Below are 22,858 nucleotides of genomic sequence, written 5' to 3' on the forward strand. Positions count from 1 at the left end.
CAGAGCCACCACAGTGATCCCCGGGATAAATTTTCTGTTTCCCATCCACTCGTCAAGATTTCTCTTGAAGAGTTTTAGTAAGGGGCTCTGCCTAATGTAGATTGGAATCCTGTTTCAAAGCATGGGGAGTCTCTGGGACATGAATCTATCCCTCCAGCACATCCTATTTATCGTTGTGGTGATTTTTAGATCCCTAGTCATGTGGCTCTTGGGGATTTGTTTTTTTTTTTTTTAGGTGGAGCATGTCCATCAATCCTGGGTTGGACATGGCCTTGTAAGTCAGGCAGAGATCACCTCTGAGTAAGCGGTATGCAACCGAGTACAGCTGGAGTTTCTTCAGTTGGGCTGCATAGGGCATCTGTTTGAGGTCAGTAATCATCTTGGTGAGGTACTTCTGTGGTCTTTCCAGTTGTTGCAGGTGCCTTGTAAGGTACATCCCAAATGGGGCGTTGTACTCTATGATGGGTCTGATGAGTGATGAGTAGAGAGGCACAATAACCTCTTTTGTTCTAGATGCAAACCCTTTTGTGATTAGGTGGGCCACATAGAAGGATTTTCTAACCACCTTGGCAATATGATTATCAAAAGAGAGATTACTATCTACTTGGATCCATAGATCCCTTATTACATTTTCTGTATTTAGGGGACTACCACGTATGTGGTAGTTCATGGGTACTTTGTTTTTTCCAAAGGGGATGACTATACACTTTTTGGCATTTAGCTTGAGGCCATGATTTTGACACCAGGTATCCGTCTCAGTGAGACCCTTCTGGAGGATGGCTGTATCAGCTGAAGAGTCAATTATGGCCCCCAGTTTGCAGTTGTCTGCGAACTTGGTCAGCCATAGTCCTCCTGTGCTTGCCTGTACCTCTGAGAAGTATATACCGAACAGGTGGGGTCCCCAGACTGAGCCCTGGGGGTGCCACTTGCAACTGGTTTAGAGTCGGACCTAGAGCCTGCAACTCTCACCGTGTGGGTTCTATCCATGAGCCAATTGGCAACCCATCTCGTGATGTAGGGGTTTATGTTCAGGCTGGTGAGCTTGTCTATAATACCAGAATGGGGAATGGTGTCGAAAGCCTTTGCATGGTCTAGGTAAGCTGTGTAGACCTCCTTTCCCTCATCTAAAGCCTTGGTAACTGTCTCAAAGAAGTCCACCAGGTTTAGGAGGCATGATCTGCCCTTAACAAAGCCAAACTGGGTAGGGTCCAATGTTTGGAGGTTCCCATTGTCTCTGTTAATGAGTTCCATGGTGATGTACTCCATAGCCTTGCAGACCAGGCTAGTCAGGCTTATAGGGCGATAGTTCCCGGGGTCCATTGTGGCTCCACCTTTGTGGAGCAGGATAACTGATGTGGTGCGCCATTCTATGGGTACATAGCCTGTAGAGAGGCTGAATTTGAACAATGTGTTTAGGTGAGGGGTTAGTTCATTTTGGAGCTCATGTGAGACACAGCCTGGGACACCGTCCGGTCCCATTGAAGCTGTGTTATTGGCTTTGGATAGGGCTGTCTTAACCTGTGTGTCAGTGACTGCCCAGGCTCTACATTCTTCTGGTATGATTGTGGGCCCTTTAGGGGGTGAGAGGGGGATGAAGTTTGCACTAAACCTGTCAGCCAGAATGTTGGCAATATCAGTCAGCTCAGTGTATTTTGTGCCATTCTGCACTAACTCAGAGCAAATCTGAGAGTTTCCACTTGGGTTCTTGACATAGCTAAAGAATGCTTTGTGGTTATCTTTGGAGTCCTTGGCAATTTTTCTTTTGAAGCTAGCCTTGGATGATTTTATGAGGGATCATAGTTTCTTGCTGATACTGATCAGGGATGTCTTTCCTTCTTGGGATTTTACTCTTTTCTGTACTAGTTTCCTCCTTCTATTGTATAGCTTGTTTATGGCAGGGATCCACCAGGCTGGTTTCTTTTTCTTGGAGGAGTGAGTCTTGGTTTTGCTTGGGATAGCACGATCCATGCATTTTTTTGTAAGGGATTCAACAGCTTGGACAGCATTGTTCTTTAGCATGGGGGCTGTGAACCTTTCCTCCTCAGTCTTAAGTAATGTGACGTTTGCTTTTGAAAAGTTTTTCACTGTGGTTTCCTTGATCGGGGGTGGGGGTGGAATTTGGATATCCAGAGTGATTAGTCTATGGTCTGATCTAACCAGCGAGGGGTTGACCTCCAGTGTAGAACACTGGTCGCCCATGTTGGTGATGACCAGGTCCAATATGTTGTCACCTCTTGTGGGGGTGTTGACCAGTTGATCCAGGGCATTTGAGTTTATAAATTCTAGGAACTGTTGGGCAAGGGAGTTAGTACTTGAGTAGTTCTCCCAGTTAATGTTTGGGTAATTGAAATCACCCAATATTGGGCGTTTGGTAGGACCTTCATATTTTCCAGTGTCTCCAGAAATGCAGAATGGGGGTCCTGGATCATGGTGGGTGATCTGTAGCAAGCTACAATTTGAATTGCAGTTTTTCCCATTGTTAGTTGCACATGGATGATCTCTGAGGCATTGTGCTGTGCCACTAACCTGGAGGCGTAGGTATCCTTGATTAATATGAATACACCCCCACCTTTTGTGTTTCAATCTGGGTTCTGTGGCCAAAAGGTATGGTATGAGTTATAGCCTGGTAGTGCTGGGGTGCTCTCTGGAGCCTTAAACCAGGTTTTTGTTACTGCACAGATATCAATGTTCTCCATACTGAGGAGTGCCTCGAGTGCATGCATTTTGAGGTTTAGACTTCTGGCGTTGAGTAACATTACCCTCAGTTTTTGGTTACTCGTGCTATTTAAGGTGGTGGGTTTGTCTTTTGAGCCTTGCCTAAAAAAGGAACTATAGGAGTGGCAAAAGCCTTGGCCAGTATTCAGAAGCCTAAGGGTGACAAGTGCAAGCCATCTCTTGCGAAGCAACATGGCTTGTCGAGTTTGTCATCTCAGGTGGACAGATACTGGATCCCCTTTGAATGACACCAGAAACTTAGCCAATTGTTGAAATTGATCATTTTTTCTTTATACTGTGGCATCATTCTTGGTGAGGGAAGGATGCTACTCAGGGTCAGGGTCATACCAGCCTGGGCTACGTGATCAGAGAGCTCTTCCATGTCTCTTTTCATGTAGTCCAGGGAGGTACATCTCAGGTCATTCACACCAACATGGATAATGACAGAGTCATATTTGTACTTGCTCTGGAGCAACCTGAGTGCTTGTGTTATCTGGTAGATCTTGGCACCCGACAGGCAGCTAACTGTAACCTTTTCCTTGTCCAGCCTAGTTACTGAAACATTAGTGTGCCTGACTATAGCGTCACCTATTACTAGTGTGTTGGGTATGTTATTTTGCCTTAAGGGCTATGATTGCGTGGCACACTGATTATGTAAAGTATGTGTTTCATGGTTTGTGATGGGGTGTGGAGGTTGCTTGGGTGTCTGCTTTGGAGGTCTCTGTTGCTTTTGCAGATTTTTATTTAGAGCCTCCGAGTATGTTTTCTTGTATTTATGTGTGTTATTTGCTGGTGTTGGTTTAGTAGGTCTATGTGAGACTGGTGGTATGTCGCAAGTATTTTCCTTCTCCTCTTGACTGTCAGTTCCAGTCTTGGGTTGAGAGAGCTTTGCCTCCAGTTTAGCTGTATAATTGCATCTCTCGCATATATTAGTGTTTAGTAGTAGAAGGAGAGGGTTGTCTGCGTACATGATACAGTTGTAACATTGCCTCAAAATGCCCAGATTCACCAGTTGGACTGGAGAGTACATGTGAAACTGCCCTTTGGACATGTCTGAATAGGAAAAGTGAGCCGTCTTACTGATTGTCTGGTAGGGACAAATAGAAAGCCTTGTCCTTCTGGACAGTATAGGGGTCTAGTGCTAGGGTTAATTAGTGCTTGCTATGAGTTTTGAGCAAGTTCTGGACTGTGAAATGAATGGTTTGACTGCTTAAGTTGAAAGTTTGTCTAGTTCCAAGGGAAAAATTGAAGAGTAGACTTCGTGGAGCCGGGAATAGTTTACCCCTAGCTAACCGGTGAGCAAAACCGCGCAAATGCGTTTTTTATAGCAGGGAACTGAAAAGGACAGAAATTAGCCCAAAATGGCCAATAAACTACTAACTTCTGGGCTACAGCAAACAAAGTGCACAAATTTCAGAAAGAAACAGATCAGATAAGCAGGCACAATAAGTCTTTAACCAGAAATTCCCAGCTCAGAAGGGCAGAATCTAGCCTCTCCTTCTACAAGAGTGCAGACCACAAACCTTCTTAATGTAAAATAACTGGCCTGAAGCCCAAGTGCTTAAACCAGAACTAATACACTTTTAGAATAACAGACACTGAGCCTTCAATCAGCAATTCCCAACTTAGAAGGATGTAAGCTACCTGTCCTGCCACAACAATGCAGTCCACAAACCTTCTTAATGTAAAACAACTGGTCTGAAGCCCAAGTGCTTAAACCAAAAGGCTTAGAATAACAGTTACAATTGAATCAGGCTACTACCAAGCAGTAATAACTGCAGCAGAATAATACAACTGAGTACTTTTAAGAAGAAGCACAAGCAAAATAAGGTAATAAAGTGGGAAGAAACACAATTACAGTAAAAGCAGATGAATAAAGTGCAATTTTTTTTTATTTCAAATTAATTATTTAAAATTAAATAAGAGCAAATCCAAACTCAAAGACTCAAGTCTAAATAAATGGGTCAGAATCTAACATCAGGGAGACTGAAGCCTGAAATATAAAAAGTCAGAGGAAAAGTGCAAAAAGCAATGCCACAATACATGCTGGCATTACACATATTTATACAGTGATACAGTATCCTACAAAGTTTGTACATAATATGTCTGAAATAAATATACCTCTAAGTAAGATTTCAGAGCAGGACAAAGTTATCTAGCATGAGGTGCCATTTCCTCTTCTGATACTTCTCATCTCTAAGTAGTTGAGGTGAAAAAAGGTCCATTCCCCTGACCTGCTGCTTTAAGTTGAGAAAAAAAAGGACTTGGAATACTTAAAAATATATGCTTCTTTCTGCTTTTAACAACTATAGCAATCCATTTGTTACAACATAATGCTACATATGAAACACTGAAGTGCTTCAGTGCTGTCTCAATACTGCAAATGCAATATTGGCATTCATTTGTTGGTATTCAGAAATACTGGTACAGAATCAGTGCTAGTACTGATCTCTCAATCTCACCTCCTAAAACCTTGTACCATGGGTGGCTGCCTCCTTCAGTCCACCCTATCTACACTTGTGGCAAGATGTACCATAGGAATGAAAAGGTAAAACATTTGTTTTTATGTTCAAGAAACGAGTTACAGATGCACAAATATTAAAATACTATGTTGTGAATATGTCAGCTGTGCTTCAAGTAGATGCCAGCCAGAATGGTATAGGAACTGTAGGCCTGAATGAGAAAAGATCAGCTACCTATTGGCTAAGAGCATTTACATCTATATAAAACAGATATGATTACAGAGAAAATTAATTAAACAAATAATTAGCAATAGTATATGAATGTATGAATGTAAGATATTCCATGAGGATATGTGGACACTTGGGTTTCCTCTGGGTGCTCCGGTTTCCTCCCACATTCCAAAGACATGTAGTAGGTGGACTGGACACAAACTGACCAGCCAGTGGTGTAAAACTTGGCTCAAGATTATTGTCACTGCAGAAGTGACATCCCAACCCCATCTGCAGAATGGGAAAGGGGGTTGAGAATGGATGGATGGATGGATGGATGGATGGATGGATGGATGGATGGATGGATGGATCTATAGTAAAAGAAGTTTAGGTTGAAGCTGACCACAAACCCTTGAGAAGCATATGAAGAACATTTTCTGTAGAAGGTGCTGCTGGGATTGCAGAGGATTACTTAATCTACAGAAGTATGAGCTGAAAGTGAGGTGCAGGCAGGATGAAGAATTACGCATGGCAGATATGCAGAGTAGAGACTATTTACCAGAAAGGCATGCAGATATGCTAGAAGAAGAATTAGAAATTGGTGGGTAAAGCTACAGTTACCACTAAGAGAAGGAAAAAATCAAAATAATTCTAGAAATAAACTGACACTGACAATGAATGCAGCAGTGAAAAGTTGTTATAATAAGAGGGGGACGAGGAAAAAACATTCATAAGGAAAGAAATTTAGTCTTACTTTCCTTTCAAGGAAAAAGGGTACTCAGAGCAAAATGTTTGAAAGCTAACGGAATAATAGTGTCTAATAAACTGAGATGGCGAATGCTTGAGAGTATACAAAAATCATATCTGAGATGAGCAGACTGAAATGAAAGAGTAAGAGATAAGTAACTCAGGTTGAACTAGGAATAGAGAATAGTGCCACCTGCAATTCATAGCAACAATCCAAAGAAAGAGATGCTGGTAAGCCTATTACCAGTTCATCACTGGACCAGCATGGGCACAGGTTTCTTTCAGTTAAAAAAAACAAGTATATTATATGTGTAGATTAAATTCTTATTCAATGGCCCTGAAACAGTAAAAGTGAAAGGTAAAAGTGCAGGTGTGATTATTGCATTAAGGTATATATTCTTAATGTTGGGGATATCAGATGGTGTTATATTTGACAGTGTTCTGCAATATGAAAGTCACAGATTCAGAAGATTTGTGATTGAGTAGGAATTTAAACATATAATAATATACATTCCACACAAAATACATGCTCATTGGCAAAGGAAGAGAACAATTCAGACAGCAAACAATCTCATGAGAAAGGTCAATAGCAAAGGTTCTGGGGGTTGTCATGACACGATTTTGAAACAGAAGAGCACTCCAAATGCAGGAACTACCTCCCTCACCAACTCAGGTGTTAACAGGTAGAAGTTTAATAAGCAAGTCAGCTACTTCAGCTATTTCAGTGATTCCTGAAAATCAAAGTAAGCAAGATGTTGGAGAAAAATCAACAGATTGGGAAGTACTATTATGACAGAAAGTGTGGGAGACTCCCAGATTTACAGGCTGAAGATGGAAAGTTTACAGTCTAAAGCTGAAGTCATTGGTCAGGCTGTTGAACCAATGATACATGTTGTTCACTTGGAAGACAGAAAGCTCTGGTGAAAGAACCACAGACATTTGTGTAAGACAAATACATCAATATTCAAAGATGAACAACCAGAATGATCACAGCCAGTGCTACAGCAAAAAAGTAATAACTGGAACAACTGGGATAGTCAAGAATTGCCAAGAGAAGCTCTTAAAGTCTTGTCTTCAAGTAACGCTGCATTCTAGCAACATCTCAATTAAAGGGAAGATCAGATGGCCAGAAACATAGTCTAATCAAATATTTTAGGTTTGCAAAACCATATTGAAGAAATCAGACACATGGAGATTTGATCATGACACTAGATACGGAGACTGAAAAGTATTTATTCATGTCAGCAAAGTTTGAGTTTACTGTAAATAACCCATGCTATGCTTACTGTAGGATATATGGTTTATAACAAGACAAGAGGAGGCTGTATATCAATATAAATATACTGATGTCTGTCTAGAAATCTGTATACCATGAGGTACATCTTCTTTCAATATAGCCATCTGAATAAGCACCTAGTGTGAGCTAGACATTCATACACAATGTCCTTGTTATTTACTGAGTATTCTGACCAAGATTTAGATGCTGTAGGAGTAGTTTCACCTTGCCTAGTCTGGTTGCCAGATCCAATTACAGTTATTTAATGAATCAGAACTATATGAGGATGTTTCTTGATGATATTTGTTTAAATGACTGGTTTATGTGTATAGGTTTGCATTCTAAGTGTCTGAACTATGACTTATTAAGTTAAAACATAGCAAGGAATCAAGTCACCAAAGTCAACTGGTCGAAAAATCAACCTGATGAAAATAATAATTGTAACTACACCCCCAATATGGATGGAAGGCCTCCTTAGCCCCACTCCTGTACTTACACATACAAATTCAGAGCTGTAACTAGGGTGGGTAAAAGAGGATGGCCACCCTGGGTGCAAGATTCATAGGTTCATAGGTTCATAGGTTCATACTAGGCTATCTGCCCTAGGGCATTTATAAGCCTAGCCAGAGTGTGTTTGGCTTTCGCCACCCATTTTAAATTAATTTTGATATGCCCTTTTTCGAGGTTAGTATACTGTGCCTCTGTCTAACAGTGACACAGAAGTGATACCCGGGGTAAACCTACGACCTCCCATCCACTCATCAAGATTCCTCTTGAAGAGAGTCAATGAGGGACTCTGCTTAACCTGGACTGGGATTTTATTCCAGAGTGAAGGGAGCCTCTGGGTTATGAATCTGTCCCTCCAGCATGTCCTATTTATTTCAGTGCTGAGGTTCAAGTCTCTCGACCGCGTAGTTCGATGGGATTTGGATTTTCTGAGGTGCAGCATGTCCATTAATTCCGGGTTGGACATGGCTTTATACATCAGGCACAGATCGCCTCTGAGCAGGTGGTATGCCACTTAGTAGAGCTGGAGTTTCTTTAACCAGGCAGCATATGGCATCTGTTTGAGCCCTTTGATTCTCTTGGTGAGGTACTTTTGGGGTCTTTCCAGTTGCTGCAGGTGTCTGGTAAGGTACATCCCAAAAGGGGCATTGTACTCAATTATGGGCCTGATGACGGATGAGTAAAGAGGCACGATGACCTCCCCTGATCTAGATGTGAATCCCTTCATGATTAGGTGGGCTATATAAAATGTTTTTCTAACCACTTTGGCCACGTGGTTGTAAAATGAGAGATTGCTATCAACTTGGGTCCCTAATTACTTCTTCTGTACTTAATGGATTACCACCTATATGGTAATTTGTGGGCACTTTGTTTTTGCCAAAGGGGATGACTATACACTTTTTGGCATTTAGCTTGAGGCCATGGCTCTGGCACCAGTTGTCTTTTTCTATTAGGCCCTTTTGGAGGATGCTTGTGTCGGCTGGAGAGTCGATTATGGCGCCCAGTTTGCAGTCATCTGCGAACTTGGTCAGCCACAGTCCTTCTGTGTTGGCCTGTACCTCTGAGAAATATATACCGAACAAGAGAGGTCCCAGGACTGAGCCTTGTGGGATGCCACTTGTAACTGGTTTGGAGTCTGACATGGCTCCAGCAATTCTAACCATGTGGGTTCTGTCCTTGACCCAGTTTGCAACCCATCTAGTGACATAGGGGTTTATATTTAAGCTGGTGAGCTTATCTATAATGCCCGAGTGGGGTATTGTATCGAAGGCTTTTGCGAGGTCCAGGTAGGCTGTGTGGACCACCTTCCCCTCGTCAATGGCCTTGGTGACTGTTTCAAAGAAATTGACCAGGTTTAAGAGGCAGGATCTGCCCTTAACAAAGCCAAACTGGGTAGAATCCAGTGTCTGTAGGTCCCCAATATCTTTATTTATGAGGTCCATGATGATCCTTTCCATAGCTTTTCAGACCAAGCTAGTCAGGCTTATGGGGCGATAGTTTCCAGGATCCGTTGAAGCACCACCTTTGTGGAGAGGGACCACTGTTGCTGTATGCCAGTCTTTGGGTACATATCCTGTAGTAAGGCTGAGATTGAACAGTAGTTTTATGTTTGGGTTTAGCTCTTCTTGGAGTTCATGTAGGATGCAGCCTGGGACACTGTCTGGTCCCATTGATGCTGTGTTTTTTGCTTTGGAGAGGGAGGCTCTTACCTGAGCATCTGAGATGTCAGGGGGGCAGCACTCTGCTGGGATAGATATTTGCCCTTTTGGTGGGGAGGGAGGAGAAGTTTGCGCTGAACCTGTCAGCTAGGATGTTGGCAATGTCTGTGGGTTCGGTGTATTTTTTGTCATTTTGGACTAATTCTGAGCATATCTGGGAATTCCCACCCAGGTTCCTAACATAACTAAAGAAAGCCTTGTGATTATCCTTAGTGTCCTGTGCAGTTTTTTCTCGAAGCTGGCCTTAGATGATTTTATGAGTGCCCGTAGTTTTTTGCTAATACTGATCAGAGATGCCTTCCCTTTTTGGGATTTTGCTCTATCATGTAGTAGCTTCCTCCTTCTATTGTATAGTTTGTTTATAGCTGGGGTCCTCCAGACAGGATGTCTGCCTTTGGAGGATTGGGTCTTGGTTTTATTTGGGATTGCATGATCCATGCATTCCTGAAGGTGTTCATAGAATGCGTTTATAAAGGATTCTGTGGTCTGGGCCGTATTTTCCACAGGCCTGGGGGCTTTGAAGGATTCCACCTCAGTTTTGAGGAGTGTGAAATTTGCTTTAGAGAAGTTTTTCACTGTGGTTTTCTGGGCAGGGGGTGGGGTCGGGATGTGAATATCCAGTGAGATTAGTTTATGGTCTGATCTTACCAGTGAGGGATACCTTTTGGTCTGGAGCATAGAGTCCCCATGTTGGTGATGATCAGGTCCAGTGTGTTTTCCCCTCTTGGTAGAGTGGTAACACGTTGTTCCATAGCATTTGAGTTTATAAATTCTAGAAACCTTTGGGCTAGGGTGTTGGAGCTAGAGTAATGCTCCCAGTCTATGTTTGGGTAGTTGAAGTCGCCCAATATAATGGTGTTTGGAGAGACCTTCATATTTTCCAGTGTTCTCAGGAAGGCCGAGTGGGGTTCCTGGGTTTGGGAGGGTGGTCTGTAGCAGGCTATAAACTGGAAGGCAGTTTTACCCACTGTTAGTTGCACATGGATAGTCTCTGATGCTTTGTGCTGTGCCACCAACCTGGAGGTGTGGGGATCTTTGATGGATATTGACACTCCCCCTCCTTTTGTAGTTCGGTCCAAGTTTTGGGGCCGAAAAGCATTGTATGAGGTATAACCTTTTAGTGCTGGGGTGCCCTCAGGAGCCTTGAACCAGGTTTCTGTTACTGCACAGATATCGATGTTCTCCATGCTAAGGAGAGTTTCGAGTGCATGCATCCTGAGGTTTAGACTTCTGGCGTTGAGTAGCATTACTCTTAATTTCATTTATTATGAGATACAATCAGCAGGTGGCAATGATGGGTGAGTGATGAATATCACTGCTTCTTAAGTGAGACTACACTTGTGGTTATGGCTGAAGTCCCGAAGCACTCAGCGTGAGTGTGTGTGTGAGTACCTGTTGCAAGCTGTTTGTTAGAGTTGTAGCTGCTTGCTACAGTTGCTACAGGAGTGCAGTTTTCTCATTAAAAACACCACTGGCTCAATGATACCAATAAAAACTGCAATTTATTAAAATAAAAAAATGACAATAACATATCAGCTTTAACATAAAGGGTGCTTTTTCAGATATAGGACCCCAGAACAAAGCTAGTGAAACTTTTAGAGTAACAATCATTTACATGGTTAAAATCTGTTTAGTTCTTAAAGTTGCGTTATCCATTCACTACACTATTCTTAAAATGTTTTTTGATTTAAGCAGGAACTTATATGTGGAACAATAGTATTTCATTTTCCATAACAATTTTAATTTCAAAGCTAGTTATTTGATTTATGTGGTGTGAGTATTGTCGTAAACCTGAACTAGTACTTTTCTACATAGCAAAAAGAAATACAACAAAATCTACAGTGGTGAGAAAGGGCTAAAATATACATCCCATTAAATTCTATGAGCATTGTAAGTTATCGTATGAAGGAAAAAGTAAGGTAAAGAATAAATGTGATTAAAAACAATGTACATTTTAAAATATAATGCCTTATGTCAGAAAGGTTTAGGTTCATAGTTTCATAGGTAGGTACTAAGCTATCTGCCCGAAGGCATTTATAAGCCTAGCCAGAATGTGTTGGCTTTCGCCGCCCCCTTAGATTAGTTCCCTGTGCCTCTGTCCAGCAGAGCCATTGAAGTGATCCCTGGGGTAAACTTTCTGTTTCCCATCCACTCGTCAAGATTTCTTTTGAAGAGTGTTAGCGAGGAGCTCTGCCTAATGTAGATTGGAATCTTGTTCCAAAGCATGGGAAGTCTCTGGAACAGGAATCTATCCCTCCAGCATGTCCTATTTATTGTTGTGGTGAGGTTTAGATCCCTAGAGCATGTGGCTTGCGGGGATAAGGTTTTCTTTAGGTGGAGCATGTCCATCAATTCTGGGTTGGACATGGCCTTGTATGTCAGGCAGAGATCACCTCTGAGTAGGCGGTATGCAACCGAGTACAGCTGTACTTTCTTCAGTCGAGCTGCATAGGGCATCTGCTTGAGGCCAGTGATCCTCTTGGTGAGGTACTTCTGTGGTCTTTCCAGCTGTTGCAGGTGTCTTGTAAGGTACATCCCAAATGGGGCGCGGTATTCTATGATGGGTCTGATGAGTGGTGAGTAGAGGGGTACAATGACCTCTTTTGATCTGGATGTGAACCCTTTTGTGATTAGGTGGGTCATGTAGAAGGATTTTCTAACCACTTTGGCAATGTGATTATCAAAGTTGAGATTACTATCTACTTGGGTCCCCAGATCCCTTATTACGTCTAACGTATTTAGGGGACTACCACCTATGAGGTAGTTTGTGGGTACTTTGTTTTTTCCAAAGGGGATGACTATGCACTTTTTGGCATTTAGCTTGAGGCCATGATTTTGACACCAGGTATCCGTCTCAGTGAAACCCTTTTGGAGGATGTCCGTGTCAGCTGAAGAGTCAATTATAGCCCCTAGTTTGCAGTCGTCTGTGAACTTGGTCAGCCATAGTCCTCCTGTGCTTGCCTGTACCTCTGAAAAGTATATGCCAAACAGGAGGGGTCCTAGGACTGAGCCCTGGGGAACTCCACTTGTAACCAATTTAGAGTCGGACCTAGCTCCCACAACTCTCACCATGTGTGTTCTGTCCATGAGCCAGTTGGCAATCCATCTTGTGACGTAGGGGTTTATGTTCAGGCTGGTGAGCTTATCTATAATACCAGAATGGGGAATGGTGTTGAAGGCCTTTGCGAGGTCTAGGTAGGCTGTGTGTACCACCTTTCCCTCATCTATAGCCTTGGTAACTGTCTCAAAGAAGTCCACCAGGTTCAGGAGGCATGATCTGCCCTTAACAAAGCCGAACTGGGTAGGGTCCAGTGTTTGGAGGTTCCCAATGTCTCTGTTAATGAGTTCCATGATGATGCGCTCCATAGCCTTGCAGACCAAGCTAGTCAGGCTTATAGGGCAATAACTCCTGGGGTCTATTGTGGCTTCACCATTGTGGAGCAGAATAACCACTGCTGTGCTCCACTCTATGGGTACGTAGCCTGTGGAGAGGCTGAGTTTGAACAGTGTGTTTAGGTGAGGGGTTAGTTCATCTTTGAGCTCGTGTAGGATGCAGCCTGGGACACCGTCCGGTCCCATTGATGCTGTGTTTTTGGTTTGGAGAGGGCTGTTTTAACCTGAGTGTCTGTGATTTCAGGGACTCTACATTCTTCTGGTATGGTTATGGGCCCTCTTGGGGGTGAGAGGGGGGTGACGTTTGCGCTAAACCTGTCTGCCAGGATGTTGGCGATATCGGTCGGTTCAGTGTATTTTGTGCCATTCTGCACTAACTCTGAGCAGATCTGAGCATGGCCACTTAGATTCTTGACATAGCTAAATAATGCCTTGTGGTTATTTTTGGAGTCCTTGGCAATTTTTATTTCAAAGCTCGCCTTGGATGATTTTATGAGGGATCGTAGTTTCGTGCTGATACTGATCAGGGATGTCTTCCCTTCTTGGGATTTTACTCTTTTCTGTACTAGTTTCCTCCTTCTATTGTATAGCTTGTTTATAGCAGGAGTCCGCCAGACTGGTTTCCTTTTCTTGGAGGAATGAGTCTTGGTTTTGCTTGGGATGGCATAATCCATGCATTCTTGTAGGTGCCCGTAGAATGCATTAGTAAAGATTTGTGCAGCTTGGACAGTGTTATCCTTTAGCATGGGGGCTTTGAAACTTTCCACCTCGGTCTTAAGTAACGTGAAGTTTGCTTTTGAAAAGTTTTTCATGGTGGTTTTCTTGTCCGGGGGTGGGGGCGGAATGTGGATATCCAAAGTGATTTGTTTATGGTCAGATCTAACCAGCGAGGGGTTGACCTCCGGTGTGGAACACTGGTCATCCATGTTGGTGATGACCAGGTCCAATATGTTATCACCTCTGGTGGGAGTGTTGACCAGTTGAACCAGGGCGTCTGAGTTTATAAATTCTAGGAAATGTTGGGCAAGGGAGTTAGTACTTGAGTAGTTCTCCCAGTTAATGTTTGGATAATTGAAATCACCCAATATTAGGGTGTTTGGTAGGACCTTTATGTTTCCCAGTGTTTCCAGAAACGTGGAATGGGGGTCCTGGGACATGATGGCTGATCTGCAGCAAGCTACAATTCGAATTGCAGTTTTGCCCATTGTTAGTTGCACGTGGATGATCTCTGAAGCATCATGCTGTGCCACTAACCTGGAGGTGTGGGTATCCTTGATGAATATGGATACGCCCTCATCTTTTGTATTTCGGTTTGGGTTTTGTGGCCAAAATGTATGGTATGAGTTGTAGCCTGGTAGTGCTGGGGTGCTGTCTGGAGCCTTAAACCAGGTTTCTGTTACTGCACATATATTGATTTTCTCCATACTGAGGAGTGCCTCGAATGCATGCATTTTGAGGTTCAGACTGCTGGCATTGAGTAGCACCACCCTCAGCTTTTTGTTACTTGTGCTATTTATGGCGGTAGGTTTGTCTTTAGAGCCTTGCCCAAAAAAGGCACTATGGGGGTGGCAAGAGCCTTGGCCAGTATTCAAAAGCCTAAGGGTGACAGGTGCAAGCCATCTCTAGCGAAGTAGCGTGGCTTGTCGAGCATGTCATCCCAGGCGGACAAACACTGGATCCCCTTTGAATGTCACCAGAAACTTAGCCAATTGTTGAAATTGAGAATTTTTTTCTTTATACTGCGGCATCATTCTCGGTGAGGGCAGGATGCTACTCAGGGTCAGGGTCATACCGGCCTGGGCTATGTGATCAGAGAGCTCTTCCATGTCTCTTTTCATGTAGTCCAGAGAGGTACGACTCCGGTCATTCACACCAACATGGACAATGACAGAGTCATATTTGTACTTGTTCTGTAATGACCTGAGTGCTTGTGTTATGTGGCGGATCCTGGCACACGACAAGCAGCTAACAGTAACCTTATCCTTGTTCAGTCTAGTGAGTGGGACTTTAGTATGCCTGACTATAGACTCACCTATTACTAGTATGTTGGGTATGTTATTTTGCCTTAAGGGCTGTGATTGCATGGCACACTGGTTTGTGAAATATGTGTTTCATGGTTTGTGTTGGGGGGTGGCGGTTGCTTGGATGTTTGCTTTGGAGGTCTCTGTTGGTTTTGCAGATTTTTATTTAGAGCCTCCGAGTATGTTTTCATGTATTTATGCGTGTTTTTTTCCAGTGCTGCTTTAATGGGTTTATGTGAGACTAGTGGTGTGATGCAAGTATTTCCCTTCTCCTCTTGTCTGTTTGATCCAGTCTTGGGTTGAGAGAGCTTAGCCTCCAGTTTAGCTGTATAATTGCATCTCTCGCATGTATTAGTGTTTGGTGGTAGGAGGAGGGGGTTGTCTGTGTACATGAGGCAGTTGTAACATTGCCTCAGAATGCCCAGATTTACCAGTTGGACTAGAGAGTACACCTGAAACTGCCCTTTGGACATGCCTGGATAGGTACAGTGAACTGTTTTACAGGATGGCTGGTAAGGTCGAATAGAGAGCCTTGTCCTTCTGTACAGTACAGGAGGGTCTAGTGCTACAGTTTATAAGTGCTTGCTATAAGTTTTGAGTAAGTGCCAGGCTGAGAAATGAGTGGCTTAAGTGCTTCAGTTGAAAGTTTGTCTAGTTCCAAGGGAAAAATTGAAGAGGACACTTTGTGGAGCCGGGAATAGTTTTACCCTAGCTAACCAGCGAGCAAAACCAGGCAAATACGATATTTATAGCAGGGAAATGAAAGAGATAGAAATTAGCCCAAAATGGCCAATGAACTATTAACTTCTGGGCTGAAAGCACTCCTCCAGGGACAGACAGGCTGCTCAAAGCTCCCTTCTCTCACAGGTGAACAGAGAACTTCCTTCTATCCAATAAGGTATGGGCAAACACAGAGATTTGTAACACAGCCCTGAATTCAGCACTAACCTGAAAACTGGACTATACTAGCTTAGAAAGGCGGGAAACAAGTATACATATATATATATATATATATATATATATATATATATATATATATATTTAGAAAATAAAGCAGATACACTCAAAAAACACTTTAAATGCACAGAAAAGGATACTTATTGTTATATATCGCAGATCAAAGTTGTAGTCAATGCCACTAGTAATAAAGTAGGAAGAAACACAAAAACAGTAAAAGCAGATGAATAAAGTACAATTTTATATCTATATATATATATATATATATATATATATATATATATATATATGTAAAACAATAGAAAACGAACAAACTGATTTAAACAAGTTACCCAATTAACCAGAAAAAAGCTCAAAACTGTGCCCTGTTACAGCAGTCTATATTCAGACAAGTTCTAACTGCACAAGGAATGTAATTGGAAGTTTCTTACAGTGGTTCTTTAAGGTGTATTCGTGTATAATTGGAAACTTGGGGGGTGTGACCTCTTTTTTTATATAAAAGAAGTATGAGTTTTATTGTTGAACTATACTCTGAAAAGGCTGTGGAAGCCGAGGCGCTAGAGGATTTGGTCTATTTTATATTGCTGAAGAAGTTTTTTGCTTGCTGCTAGTATTTTTTAATTAAAGAAGAAAGAAAGAAAGCGCCTGGTGTGGTTCGTGTTATTTCCTGACGGTTCATGTGGATTTACTGACCTATTGATGTGTGGTAAAAAAACAATGTACATAAAAGTTATCCAAACTGACAAAGACAAATTAGAACTGCAAGAGGTAAAATAAGAGAATTATCATTGTTTCTGAATAAAAGGTTGTGCCCAAGCAGGCTAAGAAATGGTCTGTACAGAAAGCTCCAAGAAGCAATTGCCCCACTACTCCTTTAACAGGATTTGAAGATGCTATGTAAAATTCAGCTCACAGAAGGTAAGTTAGAGGAAGCTGGGACTGCACTGTTACCTAATCTGGCTGAAGAAAGACTTTCCTCTAAATGCAGTAAGTGGGTTTCACAAACAGGCAGTGATCTGGAGGTCTGAGCAGGGATATTAAATAGCTGAGTTCTAGAATGGATTTAAATCACTGATTGATGCATTGCAAATGGTGTCATGAATGAATGAACTACTGCAAGTCAGTTACAGGTCTTTCTAGCAATACAGCACATAGGAAGAAATGAGAACTGTAAAGGACATCTTCATACCTCACAACCTTGTACAGCAAGAAATCTGGACAAAGCCATAAATAACGGTGGGACAGAGGCCCAAAAATAAGCAACATTTTTAAATACTACTCTTACAAACTTAGAAAGTCGACAGAATAACAAATTATGTATTAGCATGAATTTTCTGAAGGGTTTGAAGACTGAATTTCAAATGTATGGTATTATTTTCTGACTTAAATCCTCAATGATTTGCCAGTGATTTGCCAGAAAACCACAATTTTATGAGAAACGGTCCAAAAAATACGAGTCAAAAATCTGAACATTCTGCAGAAATCTGTACAGTTGAGAGGTGTGTTTGCATGATGTGGAATAAGCTGTTGTCATAGTACAACAGGGTTGTGAGACTGAAGTGACATACAGCAATGACGGTACTGACAAATGCAGATGCCAGTGAAAGGTTTATACAGCTGGAAGAGAGAACAGCAGCAACAAAAAGAAGAGAAAGACCTGCAGTGGTCTAAAGAACAGTGTAAGGAAACAGCAAATAAAACAGAAAGAAAGAAAGAAAGAAAGAAAGAAAGAAAGAAAAAGAAAGAAAGAAAGAAAGAAAGAAAGAAAGAAAGAAAGAAAGAAAGAAAGAAAAAGAAAGAAAAAAAAAAGAAAGAAAGAAAGAAAGAAAGAAAGAAAGAAAGGTGTTAGGGGATACTGAAATGCAATTTTTAAATTAAGTTTAACTTATTCATTTATCTAGGTAAATGAACCATCCCTAAAACCCTTTTCAGCCAGGCCATAAGGACGGGGTAAAGGTAACATATATGAAGAATTTAGAGTAGTCAAACATATTTTTGGTATGAGGGAGGAAACCCACATAAACATGGGGAGAATATGCAGAGTCTACACCTATCTTGACCACAGGTTGACTGAAGCCCAGATATTGGTGCTATGAGACAGAGTCTTAACCAGCTGATCACCATGCAACCCAATTAGAGAAAGAAGTATAAAATAGTACAAAATAAGAAGTTATATTAATCCTCTTTGTAAGAGCTGTATGGAGAATTGTGTGCAGGTCTGGACAACTCATCATTGTAATGAGATGATAGGACAGAAGCAGATCACAGGAAGAGAACAAATACAGTACATGATTCATATCAGAAGCAATATAACAACTTACTGAAAAAACACATACAAATACATACCCATGACCATACTTCTTAAATGAATCATTTGTATAAAACCTTAAAAAAATCATGGGATCTTACAATGTGTCATGTGACAATTCAGCACTTGGTAATGTGTGTGTGCATTTATATTTGGTTATTGGTTTTGATTTCCATGTGTGCAGATTTGCATTCGATTCCTAGTTTTGATTTCCACAACTCCTGAACTATTAAGTGGACAAAAATGCGAAATGTTGTATTAAAAGCAATGACAATTACCAGCTTGATGTTTTTATTTTGTTATTGGTAGTGACTAAAAATGTAATAATATAATAATAATAATAATATAATAATATAATATGTGTAGACATGGGTAAAACAGATAGAATGTGTCATGAAAGAAACCTTGAAGTACTTTAAGGGAATGTATACATTCAGTGGGCATCACATTTCAAAAGTGATGTAGAAGAACAAAAGAACACAGTCTGAGGACACAAAGTGGATAGGTGCGAGAAAGCATTAGGTAAGAAGTGAAAAATGCATGGGAAAACATAAGGCCATCCCTACCCAAATAGAAAGGATATGGGCATATTAACTATAAATAAATATGTCATGTACTTTATCTAATAAACAAGGGACAGGATAATAAGTCATTTGGTTCTTGTACATCATAACACTCAATATGTCTGTGCTTCTATGAAATGAGTTTTATAGTAGGCCATAATCACTTGTGGACTTGCAGTGACTAGAATGAACATTCCTGTACATCTTCTTTTTCAGGGACAAGTAGGAAATATGTTTTTCTGTTGTTCTATATAGGTGGAGTAGAGCACATTCTAAGTTGCAATTAGTAGTGAATGGACCTTATCTGCAACTAACACTCACTGTAAAATTAAGGAGAAAAACTCACAGATAATTAAAGATGTGCACATGAAATCCATATCCTTCTCACTGAGTAAGCATTAGCTATACTAGAGCCATTCAGGAGTCCTTTGATGGCTTCACCTTCAAATTAAAATGATAGGCATCTGCTGTGGTGTGGTACACTGATGAGGCTAACAAGCAAAGCAGTAATCACAGTCTTCTCAAAAACAACCAGTACATATTAAAGGATTGTGCTAGCACGTACAACTTATTGGTGATTTGCTGTAAATCATACAATGGCTACAAAGATTTAATACTATGACTGGCCACAGAACTAGACACACTGCAAAATTTTATAATGAATTCACTGTGTTCAGCTACACTTCCTATTGGAGATCAACCCTTGTATACCAGCAATAAGGCACTCCAGAGCAGTGTGCATGTATAATAATATCACGGCTGGGGAGGTGAAAACATTCAGATTTATCTTTTTTTTCAACCACCTCACTAATGATATTGTTACACAATAGCACACACTATGCTATGCCTCATTGCTTAATTGCATATTTTTTACCTTTATGACCAAATTATGTCAGCCATGGTTAAGTTTATCACTGTTCAGGGCTGCCCACGATATTTAGCAAAATACAGGTTCTACTGGCATACATGTGTACATGTGTAGTAGCTGTCACTGCAGATCCAGTACAAAGCCTTTCATCAAAGTGCATGTTTAGAGTGGTGGATTGCCAGACAATGGAAGAAATACCAAAGTAACTGAAGACATAGCTGAATGTATGACACGTGTGTGAAGAGTTCTTTCAAGTATGCCCTCACGGGATGGAGACATTTAGCCTAAATGAGGGGATAATTTTAAAAATAACACAGCAGTGATGACTGCTGAAAACAAGACAGAGCTTTCCTGGCGTACTATAATAAATAAATTATAATTAAAAAAACTCCTGCAATATGTAACATAAAATTGTAAAAAAAGACACACACACACACACACACACATTTTATATATATATATATATATATATATATATGTTTTATATATATATATATATATTTATATATATATATATATATATATATATATAAAGGTTAAATGTTTATGGTGAATGGAGTGTTTAAGAAGATATGTTCACAGAACATTGGGCTACTCCACCAGAAAGACCTCTCACCTAAAGTTCTTTCCTACATCTCCTCCATCATCCTCACTCATCTATTATCAGGTCTCTTTCCTGAGGTAAAGCTGCTGCTTAGAATAGAGCAGAACTAAGGAAATGTCTTGCATGCTAACCTACCCACTTTCTGGCTGCTGATCTAACCTCACCCTCCTTCTAAACTGCAATTATTAGAGAAGCAGGGGGAGGGAAAAGAATTAGAAAAATGCTAGAACCATATCTCTCAACCGCTTAGCTCAAGAAATCTGGAGAAAGCCTGACATAATAGGGGACAAAGACCCAAAAATAGGGACAGATTTTAAATATTGCTCTCATAAACTTAGAAAGTTGATAGAATAACAGGATTTGTCTTGGCATGCATTTTTCTGAAGAATTTGAATTCTGAAACTCAGATGTATGCCATTATTTAGCAACTTTAACCTTCAGATCATCCTAGTGATTTACTAGAAAAAAACACAGATTTTATGAGAAACAGAACATAGGATTCAAAAATCTAGAACTCATTTTTATCTTCCTACACACCTCTTTACATACATAGTCAAAAGGAGTGTATTGCAATCAAGATTTGTGAAATACCTGTAGTAGGCTGACAATTTTCATACAGTTCTGGGCATATAACTGAAGAAAACTAGATCTTACTTATGCAATGCCGTAATACTTACTCTAAACTATACCAATTCTGAGATAGAGCGATTAGGAAGGTACTTGGAAAACTATCTGTGTAGTAATTATTCATAATATTATTATACGATAACACAGTTATGCAGACCTGAAACAATCTGGGCTCATGTAATTTGGTTACATTACTATAGCACAGAAAAATTTTACAAAGCTGAAAATGTAGCAGCTGTCATCACTGCCATCTTAATTTCTTTACGTGTCCTGAATTTATCTTGATTTCTGTCAATTAAACTTACATCTGAGCAGAAAAGCTTATGTTCCTTTGGATACAGTAATTCAGGGAGTAAGCCAAAAATGGAACTATAGATGGTATGTGGTGTAAACTGAAAATATAGTTAAATATTTTGTTTTAGGATTGATTTTCTTCATGCTAATACCTAATCTGCACACAGTCCTTAATAGGTGTGTTACACTTTTCCTTTCATACATTTTAGTGGAAACATTTTTGTCTGGTAAACAAATTGCAATCAACACCACTATGAACCACATTGATCTATAATAGTGTATTGTCCTCTTTTTGTCTCATGAATTCACCAAAATCTCTACTTATGAGACAAAAACATACAATACATTACTATAGAGCATTGTGGCTCATAGTGGTGTTGGTTCTTGGCATCTTAGTGGTGGAGAAGAAAGTTACAAGAATAGTCTGAAAAGAACAACAGAAATATAAAGGAGGAGGCGCAGAACACCGGTGAAAGAATTGAAGGAAAGATGGCAATGAAACACCAGCAAATGGATTTTATTAAAGAAGGAAGCTTGTTGAAAATAGCAAGACTGTTAATAGAATGCATATTATAACGTGTGATGGTGTGAGAATTGCACAAACAATTCAAACAGGACCAGAAAAGGAGGAGCCAGTGCAGGAAAACAGCTCAGAGGAGTATTCTAGGCAGAAAGAGAAAAGGGAGTCAGAGTACAAGCACAGGATTAAATAGGAAGCAAACAGTGTGAGGAATGAAAATGTACACTTAAATGGGAGGATTCTGTTTCATAATCAGTGCGATGGCAAGAGAAAAGGCAGAAGAGTCTAGTCTGAGATGAGGCAGTCCAAGACATGTTGCTGGACAGAGCAAATCAAGTTTTAACTAGGAACAGACAACAACTGTACAAAATGTGCAATGAAAAAGTGCCAGAAGAGACAAATTATTTCATGCATGAGTCAGGCAAAGTGGTGTTAATCTACTTTTTGGGGGCAGGGAGAGGGTTAGAGGGTTGCATTTATCAACTTTTGAATTTTGTTGTAGAATCAGCTGAACATTTCAGAGAAACAGACATTGAAGGTAACCACTGCAAAGAGAAGGGGAACCTCTTACCATCCCCAGTGCAGTAACCTCAGAGATGAAAGCTCTCTAGGCACAAGCTGTCTGGTTATGTGAGATGGTCAGAGTCACAAGGCAAATGGACAGCAAGTGAATAAAATCCAAGACCATTGTAATTCATAACTTTACTTCACTCTGGTAAACTGCCACAGATGGTTATACTGTAAGCAGAATTCTGTTATTACATGTTGTATAATAATATGCCATATGAAATAAAGCAGAACTCTGTTATTACATGTTGTATAATATGACATGAAATAAAGCAGAACTCTGTTATTACGTGTTGTATAATATGCCATATGCAATAAAGCAGAACTCTATTACATGTTGTATAATATGACATATAAAATAACGCAGAACTCTGTTATTACATGTTATATAATATGCCATATGCAACAAGTGCTTACTTAAGCTGTATAAATACCTATACTTTTGTTAAATATGCATGCATTTAGAGTATCCAATTTGTATTTTTTTATTAATGACAATTT

Source organism: Protopterus annectens, chromosome 8.part0 (genome assembly GCF_019279795.1).
Source record: "Protopterus annectens isolate FY-2018-M chromosome 8.part0, PAN1.0, whole genome shotgun sequence".
NCBI classification, from domain to species: domain Eukaryota; kingdom Metazoa; phylum Chordata; order Ceratodontiformes; family Protopteridae; genus Protopterus; species Protopterus annectens.